Source organism: Lactuca virosa, chromosome 5 (genome assembly GCF_052849685.1).
Source record: "Lactuca virosa cultivar CGN04683 chromosome 5, Lactuca_virosa_CGN04683_v6, whole genome shotgun sequence".
In the NCBI taxonomy this organism is placed as follows: Eukaryota; Viridiplantae; Streptophyta; class Magnoliopsida; order Asterales; family Asteraceae; genus Lactuca; species Lactuca virosa.
In genome coordinates, this window is record NC_136430.1 from 443,289,126 (window position 1) to 443,299,838 (window position 10,713).

Below are 10,713 nucleotides of genomic sequence, written 5' to 3' on the forward strand. Positions count from 1 at the left end.
ACGTTATCGAAATGTATAATGAATTTCGTCCAAAAGCGCCTATAAAAACCTTTTAATTGGCTATATAGAATGAGAACATAATAATGTTGATATAAAGTTGCTAATTTAATCAAATGAATTATATTTGGTGACACTTCTCAATTCGAATTGGGCAAGACGAACTTTATTGCATCGAAACTTATGTTATTTTTAAAGAGAAATATAGAATGAATTTCAACCAAAAGCGTTTGGAAAAACCAGTTAGTTAGTTATAAATATTGACAACGTAATAAAGTTGATAATAAGTTGCTAATATAATCAAATAAATTATATTTGGTGCCACTTTTGAATTCAAAATTGGGGAAGTCGAATTTATAGCCTCTAAACTTACGTTATCGAAATGTATAATGAATTTCGTCCAAAAGCGTCTATAAAAACCTTTTAATTGGCTATATAGAATGAGAACGTAATAATGTTGATATATAGTTGCTAATTTAATCAAATGAATTAAATTTGGTTACACTTCTCAATTCAAATTGGGCAAGTCGAACTTTAATGCATCTAAACTTACGTTATTTTTAATGAGAAGTATAGAATGAATTTCATCCAAAAGCGTCTAGAAAAACCTGTTAGTTAGTTATAAATAATGATATCGTAATAAAGTTCATAACAAGTTGCTAATATAATCAAATAAATTATATTTGGTGCCACTTTTGAATTCAAAATTGGGGAAGTCGAATTTATAGCCTCTAAACTTACGTTATCGAAATGTATAATGAATTTCGTCCAAAAGCGCCTATAAAAACCTTTTAATTGGCTATATAGAATGAGAACATAATAATGTTGATATAAAGTTGCTAATTTAATCAAATGAATTATATTTGGTGACACTTCTCAATTCGAATTGGGCAAGACGAACTTTATTGCATCGAAACTTATGTTATTTTTAAAGAGAAATATAGAATGAATTTCAACCAAAAGCGTTTGGAAAAACCAGTTAGTTAGTTATAAATATTGACAACGTAATAAAGTTGATAAAAAGTTGCTAATATAATCAAATAAATTATATTTGGTGCCACTTTTGAATTCAAAATTGGGGAAGTCGAATTTATAGCCTCTAAACTTACGTTATCGAAATGTATAATGAATTTCGTCCAAAAGCGTCTATAAAAACCTTTTAATTGGCTATATAGAATGAGAACGTAATAATGTTGATATATAGTTGCTAATTTAATCAAATGAATTAAATTTGGTTACACTTCTCAATTCAAATTGGGCAAGTCGAACTTTAATGCATCTAAACTTACGTTATTTTTAATGAGAAGTATAGAATGAATTTCATCCAAAAGCGTCTAGAAAAACCTGTTAGTTAGTTATAAATAATGATATCGTAATAAAGTTCATAACAAGTTGCTAATATAATCAAATAAATTATATTTGGTGCCACTTTTGAATTCAAAATTGGGGAAGTCGAATTTATAGCCTCTAAACTTACGTTATCGAAATGTATAATGGATTTCGTCCAAAAGCGCCTATAAAAACCTTTTAATTGGCTATATAGAATGAGAACATAATAATGTTGATATAAAGTTGCTAATTTAATCAAATGAATTATATTTGGTGACACTTCTCAATTCGAATTGGGCAAGACGAACTTTATTGCATCGAAACTTATGTTATTTTTAAAGAGAAATATAGAATGAATTTCAACCAAAAGCGTCTGGAAAAACCAGTTAGTTAGTTATAAATATTGACAACGTAATAAAGTTGATAAAAAGTTGCTAATATAATCAAATAAATTATATTTGGTGCCACTTTTGAATTCAAAATTGCGGAAGTCGAATTTATAGCCTCTAAACTTACGTTATCGAAACGTATAATGAATTTCGTCCAAAAGCGTCTATAAAAACCTTTTAATTGGCAATATAGAATGAGAACGTAATAATGTTGATATATAGTTGCTAATTTAATCAAATGAATTAAATTTGGTGACACTTCTCAATTCAAATTGGGCAAGTCGAACTTTAATGCATCTAAACTTACGTTATTTTTAAAGAGAAGTATAGAATGAATTTCATCCAAAAGCATCTAAAAACCTGTTAGTTAGTTATAAATAATGATATCGTAATAAAGTTGATAAAAAGTTGCTAATATAATCAAATAAATTATATTTGGTGCCACTTTTGAATTCAAAATTGGGGAAGTCGAATTTATAGCCTCTAAACTTACGTTATCGAAATGTATTAATGAATTTCGTCCAAAAGCGTCTATAAAAACCTTTTAATTGGCTATATAGAATGAGAACGTAATAATGTTGATATATAGTTGCTAATTTAATCAAATGAATTAAATTTGGTTACACTTCTCAATTCAAATTGGGCAAGTCGAACTTTAATGCATCTAAACTTACGTTATTTTTAAAGAGAAGTATAGAATGAATTTCATCCAAAAGCGTCTAGAAAACCTGTTAGTTAGTTATAAATAATGATATCGTAATAAAGTTCATAACAAGTTGCTAATATAATCAAATAAATTATATTTGGTGCCACTTTTGAATTCAAAATTGGGGAAGTCGAATTTATAGCCTCTAAACTTACGTTATCGAAATGTATAATGAATTTCGTCCAAAAGCGCCTATAAAAACCTTTTAATTGGCTATATAGAATGAGAACATAATAATGTTGATATAAAGTTGCTAATTTAATCAAATGAATTATATTTGGTGACACTTCTCAATTCGAATTGGGCAAGACGAACTTTATTGCATCGAAACTTATGTTATTTTTAAAGAGAAATATAGAATGAATTTCAACCAAAAGCGTCTGGAAAAACCAGTTAGTTAGTTATAAATATTGACAACGTAATAAAGTTGATAAAAAGTTGCTAATATAATCAAATAAATTATATTTGGTGCCACTTTTGAATTCAAAATTGGGGAAGTCGAATTTATAGCGTCTAAACTTACGTTATCGAAATGTATAATGAATTTCGTCCAAAAGCGTCTATAAAAACCTTTTAATTGGCTATATAGAATGAGAACGTAATAATGTTGATATATAGTTGCTAATTTAATCAAATGAATTAAATTTGGTTACACTTCTCAATTCAAATTGGGCAAGTCGAACTTTAATGCATCTAATCTTACGTTATTTTTAAAGAGAAGTATAGAATGAATTTCATCCAAAAGCGTCTAGAAAAACCTGTTAGTTAGTTATAAATAATGATATCGTAATAAAGTTCATAACAAGTTGCTAATATAATCAAATAAATTATATTTGGTGCCACTTTTGAATTCAAAATTGGGAAAGTCGAATTTATAGCCTCTAAACTTACGTTATCGAAATGTATAATGAATTTCGTCCAAAAGCGCCTATAAAAACCTTTTAATTGGCTATATAGAATGAGAACATAATAATGTTGATATAAAGTTGCTAATTTAATCAAATGAATTATATTTGGTGACACTTCTCAATTCGAATTGGGCAAGACGAACTTTATTGCATCGAAACTTATGTTATTTTTAAAGAGAAATATAGAATGAATTTCAACCAAAAGCGTTTGGAAAAACCAGTTAGTTAGTTATAAATATTGACAACGTAATAAAGTTGATAAAAAGTTGCTAATATAATCAAATAAATTATATTTGGTGCCACTTTTGAATTCAAAATTGGGGAAGTCGAATTTATAGCCTCTAAACTTACGTTATCGAAATGTATAATGAATTTCGTCCAAAAGCGTCTATAAAAACCTTTTAATTGGCTATATAGAATGAGAACGTAATAATGTTGATATATAGTTGCTAATTTAATCAAATGAATTAAATTTGGTTACACTTCTCAATTCAAATTGGGCAAGTCGAACTTTAATGCATCTAAACTTACGTTATTTTTAATGAGAAGTATAGAATGAATTTCATCCAAAAGCGTCTAGAAAAACCTGTTAGTTAGTTATAAATAATGATATCGTAATAAAGTTCATAACAAGTTGCTAATATAATCAAATAAATTATATTTGGTGCCACTTTTGAATTCAAAATTGGGGAAGTCGAATTTATAGCCTCTAAACTTACGTTATCGAAATGTATAATGAATTTCGTCCAAAAGCGCCTATAAAAACCTTTTAATTGGCTATATAGAATGAGAACATAATAATGTTGATATAAAGTTGCTAATTTAATCAAATGAATTATATTTGGTGACACTTCTCAATTCGAATTGGGCAAGACGAACTTTATTGCATCGAAACTTATGTTATTTTTAAAGAGAAATATAGAATGAATTTCAACCAAAAGCGTCTGGAAAAACCAGTTAGTTAGTTATAAATATTGACAACGTAATAAAGTTGATAAAAAGTTGCTAATATAATCAAATAAATTATATTTGGTGCCACTTTTGAATTCAAAATTGCGGAAGTCGAATTTATAGCCTCTAAACTTACGTTATCGAAACGTATAATGAATTTCGTCCAAAAGCGTCTATAAAAACCTTTTAATTGGCAATATAGAATGAGAACGTAATAATGTTGATATATAGTTGCTAATTTAATCAAATGAATTAAATTTGGTGACACTTCTCAATTCAAATTGGGCAAGTCGAACTTTAATGCATCTAAACTTACGTTATTTTTAAAGAGAAGTATAGAATGAATTTCATCCAAAAGCGTCTAAAAACCTGTTAGTTAGTTATAAATAATGATATCGTAATAAAGTTGATAAAAAGTTGCTAATATAATCAAATAAATTATATTTGGTGCCACTTTTGAATTCAAAATTGGGGAAGTCGAATTTATAGCCTCTAAACTTACGTTATCGAAATGTATTAATGAATTTCGTCCAAAAGCGTCTATAAAAACCTTTTAATTGGCTATATATAGAATGAGAACGTAATAATGTTGATATATAGTTGCTAATTTAATCAAATGAATTAAATTTGGTTACACTTCTCAATTCAAATTGAGCAAGTCGAACTTTAATGCATCTAAACTTACGTTATTTTTAAAGAGAAGTATAGAATGAATTTCATCCAAAAGCGTCTAGAAAACCTGTTAGTTAGTTATAAATAATGATATCGTAATAAAGTTCATAACAAGTTGCTAATATAATCAAATAAATTATATTTGGTGCCACTTTTGAATTCAAAATTGGGGAAGTCGAATTTATAGCCTCTAAACTTACGTTATCGAAATGTATAATGAATTTCGTCCAAAAGCGCCTATAAAAACCTTTTAATTGGCTATATAGAATGAGAACATAATAATGTTGATATAAAGTTGCTAATTTAATCAAATGAATTATATTTGGTGACACTTCTCAATTCGAATTGGGCAAGACGAACTTTATTGCATCGAAACTTATGTTATTTTTAAAGAGAAATATAGAATGAATTTCAACCAAAAGCGTCTGGAAAAACCAGTTAGTTAGTTATAAATATTGACAACGTAATAAAGTTGATAAAAAGTTGCTAATATAATCAAATAAATTATATTTGGTGCCACTTTTGAATTCAAAATTGGGGAAGTCGAATTTATAGCGTCTAAACTTACGTTATCGAAATGTATAATGAATTTCGTCCAAAAGCGTCTATAAAAACCTTTTAATTGGCTATATAGAATGAGAACGTAATAATGTTGATATATAGTTGCTAATTTAATCAAATGAATTAAATTTGGTTACACTTCTCAATTCAAATTGGGCAAGTCGAACTTTAATGCATCTAAACTTACGTTATTTTTAATGAGAAGTATAGAATGAATTTCATCCAAAAGCGTCTAGAAAAACCTGTTAGTTAGTTATAAATAATGATATCGTAATAAAGTTCATAACAAGTTGCTAATATAATCAAATAAATTATATTTGGTGCCACTTTTGAATTCAAAATTGGGGAAGTCGAATTTATAGCCTCTAAACTTACGTTATCGAAATGTATAATGAATTTCGTCCAAAAGCGCCTATAAAAACCTTTTAATTGGCTATATAGAATGAGAACATAATAATGTTGATATAAAGTTGCTAATTTAATCAAATGAATTATATTTGGTGACACTTCTCAATTCGAATTGGGCAAGACGAACTTTATTGCATCGAAACTTATGTTATTTTTAAAGAGAAATATAGAATGAATTTCAACCAAAAGCGTTTGGAAAAACCAGTTAGTTAGTTATAAATATTGACAACGTAATAAAGTTGATAAAAAGTTGCTAATATAATCAAATAAATTATATTTGGTGCCACTTTTGAATTCAAAATTGGGGAAGTCGAATTTATAGCCTCTAAACTTACGTTATCGAAATGTATAATGAATTTCGTCCAAAAGCGTCTATAAAAACCTTTTAATTGGCTATATAGAATGAGAACGTAATAATGTTGATATATAGTTGCTAATTTAATCAAATGAATTAAATTTGGTTACACTTCTCAATTCAAATTGGGCAAGTCGAACTTTAATGCATCTAAACTTACGTTATTTTTAATGAGAAGTATAGAATGAATTTCATCCAAAAGCGTCTAGAAAAACCTGTTAGTTAGTTATAAATAATGATATCGTAATAAAGTTCATAACAAGTTGCTAATATAATCAAATAAATTATATTTGGTGCCACTTTTGAATTCAAAATTGGGAAGTCGAATTTATAGCCTCTAAACTTACGTTATCGAAATGTATAATGAATTTCGTCCAAAAGCGCCTATAAAAACCTTTTAATTGGCTATATAGAATGAGAACATAATAATGTTGATATAAAGTTGCTAATTTAATCAAATGAATTATATTTGGTGACACTTCTCAATTCGAATTGGGCAAGACGAACTTTATTGCATCGAAACTTATGTTATTTTTAAAGAGAAATATAGAATGAATTTCAACCAAAAGCGTTTGGAAAAACCAGTTAGTTAGTTATAAATATTGACAACGTAATAAAGTTGATAAAAAGTTGCTAATATAATCAAATAAATTATATTTGGTGCCACTTTTGAATTCAAAATTGGGGAAGTCGAATTTATAGCCTCTAAACTTACGTTATCGAAATGTATAATGAATTTCGTCCAAAAGCGTCTATAAAAACCTTTTAATTGGCTATATAGAATGAGAACGTAATAATGTTGATATATAGTTGCTAATTTAATCAAATGAATTAAATTTGGTTACACTTCTCAATTCAAATTGGGCAAGTCGAACTTTAATGCATCTAAACTTACGTTATTTTTAATGAGAAGTATAGAATGAATTTCATCCAAAAGCGTCTAGAAAAACCTGTTAGTTAGTTATAAATAATGATATCGTAATAAAGTTCATAACAAGTTGCTAATATAATCAAATAAATTATATTTGGTGCCACTTTTGAATTCAAAATTGGGGAAGTCGAATTTATAGCCTCTAAACTTACGTTATCGAAATGTATAATGAATTTCGTCCAAAAGCGCCTATAAAAACCTTTTAATTGGCTATATAGAATGAGAACATAATAACGTTGACATAAAGTTGCTAATTTAATCAAATGAATTATATTTGGTGACACTTCTCAATTCGAATTGGGCAAGACAAACTTTATTGCATCGAAACTTATGTTATTTTTAAAGAGAAATATAGAATGAATTTCAACCAAAAGCGTCTGAAAAACCAGTTAGTTAGTTATAAATATTGACAACGTAATAAAGTTGATAAAAAGTTGCTAATATAATCAAATAAATTATATTTGGTGCCACTTTTGAATTCAAAATTGGGGAAGTCGAATTTATAGCCTCTAAACTTACGTTATCGAAACGTATAATGAATTTCGTCCAAAAGCGTCTATAAAAACCTTTTAATTGGCAATATAGAATGAGAACGTAATAATGTTGATATATAGTTGCTAATTTAATCAAATGAATTAAATTTGGTGACACTTCTCAATTCAAATTGGGCAAGTCGAACTTTAATGCATCTAAACTTACGTTATTTTTAAAGAGAAGTATAGAATGAATTTCATCGAAAAGCGTCTAGAAAAACCAGTTAGTTAGTTATAAATAATGATATCGTAATAAAGTTGATAAAAAGTTGCTAATATAATCAAATAAATTATATTTGGTGCCACTTTGGAATTCAAAATTGGGGAAGTCGAATTTATAGCCTCTAAACTTACGTTATCGAAATGTATAATGAATTTCGTCCAAAAGCGTCTATAAAAACCTTTTTATTGGCTATATAGAATGATAACATAATAATGTTGATATAAAGTTGCTAATTTAATCAAATGAATTATATTTGGTGACACTTCTCAATTCAAATTGGGCAAGTCAAACTTTATTGCATCTAAACTTACGTTATTTTTAAAGAGAAGTATAGAATGAATTTCATACAAAAGCGTCTAGAAAAACCTATTCGTTAGTTATAAATAATGATAACGTAATAAAGTTGATAACAAGTAGCTAATATAATCAAATAAATTATATTTGGTGCCACTTTTGAATTCAAAATTGGGGAAGTCGAATTCATAGCCTCTAAACTTACGTTATCGAAATGTATAATGAATTTCGTGCAAAAGCGTCTATAAAAACCTTTTTATTGGCTATATAGAATGATAACATAATAATGTTGATATAAAGTTGCTAATTTAATCAAATGAATTATATTTGGTGACACTTCTCAATTCAAATTGGGCAAGTCGAACTTTATTGCATCCAAACTTATGTTATTTTCAAAGAAAATATAGAATGAATTTCATCCAAAAGCGTCTAGAAAAACCTGTTACTTAGTTAGCTATGAAGAATGAAAACGTAATAATTTTGATAAAAAGATGCTAATATAATCAAATAAATTATATTTGGTGCCACTTTTGAATTCAAAATTGGGGAAGTCGAATTTATAGCCTCTAAACTTACGTTATCGAAATGTATAATGAATTTCGTCCAAAAGCTCTATAAAAACCTTTTAATTGACTATATAGAATGAGAACGTAATAATGTTGATATATAGTTGCTAATTTAATCAAATGAATTAAATTTGGTTACACTTCTCAATTCAAATTGGGCAAGTCGAACTTTAATGCATCTAAACTTACGTTATTTTTAATGAGAAGTATAGAATGAATTTCATCCAAAAGCGTCTAGAAAAACCTGTTAGTTAGTTATAAATAATGATATCGTAATAAAGTTCATAACAAGTTGCTAATATAATCAAATAAATTATATTTGGTGCCACTTTTGAATTCAAAATTGGGGAAGTCGAATTTATAGCCTCTAAACTTACGTTATCGAAATGTATAATGAATTTCGTCCAAAAGCGCCTATAAAAACCTTTTAATTGGCTATATAGAATGAGAACATAATAACGTTGATATAAAGTTGCTAATTTAATCAAATGAATTATATTTGGTGACACTTCTCAATTCAAATTGGGCAAGTCGAACTTTATTGCATCCAAACTTATGTTATTTTCAAAGAAAATATAGAATGAATTTCATCCAAAAGCGTCTAGAAAAACCTGTTACTTAGTTAGCTATGAAGAATGAAAACGTAATAATTTTGATAAAAAGATGCTAATATAATCAAATAAATTATATTTGGTGCCACTTTTGAATTCAAAATTGGGGAAGTCGAATTTATAGCCTCTAAACTTATGTTATCGAAATGTATAATGAATTTCGTCCAAAAGCGTCTATAAAAACCTTTTAATTGGCTATATAGAATGAGAACATAATAATGTTGATATAAAGTTGCTAATTTAATCAAATGAATTATATTTGGTGACACTTCTCAATTCGAATTGGGCAAGACGAACTTTATTGCATCGAAACTTATGTTAGTTTTAAAGAGAAATATAGAATGAATTTCAACCAAAAGCGTCTGGAAAAACCAGTTAGTTAGTTATAAATATTGACAACGTAATAAAGTTGATAAAAAGTTGCTAATATAGTCAAATAAATTATATTTGGTGCCACTTTTGAATTCAAAATTGGGGAAGTCGAATTTATAGCCTCTAAACTTACGTTATCGAAATGTATAATGAATTTCGTCGAAAAGCGTCTATAAAAACCTTTTAATTGGCTATATAGAATGAGAACATAATAATGTTGATATATAGTTGCTAATTTAATCAAATGAATTAAATTTGGTTACACTTCTCAATTCAAATTGGGCAAGTCGAACTTTAATGCATCTAAACTTACGTTATTTTTAATGAGAAGTATAGAATGAATTTCATCCAAAAGCGTCTAGAAAAACCTGTTAGTTAGTTATAAATAATGATATCGTAATAAAGTTCATAACAAGTTGCTAATATAATCAAATAAATTATATTTGGTGCCACTTTTGAATTCAAAATTGGGGAAGTCAAATTTATAGCCTCTAAACTTACGTTATCGAAATGTATAATGAATTTCGTCCAAAAGCGCCTATAAAAACCTTTTAATTGGTTATATAGAATGAGAACATAATAATGTTGATATAAAGTTGCTAATTTAATCAAATGAATTATATTTGGTGACACTTCTCAATTCGAATCGGGCAAGACGAACTTTATTGCATCGAAACTTATGTTATTTTTAAAGAGAAATATAGAATGAATTTCAACCAAAAGCGTCTGGAAAAACCAGTTAGTTAGTTATAAATATTGACAGCGTAATAAAGTTGATAAAAAGTTGCTAATATAATCAAATAAATTATATTTGGTGCCACTTTTGAATTCAAAATTGGGGAAGTCGAATTTATAGCCTCTAAACTTACGTTATCGAAATGTATAATGAATTTCGTCCAAAAGCGTC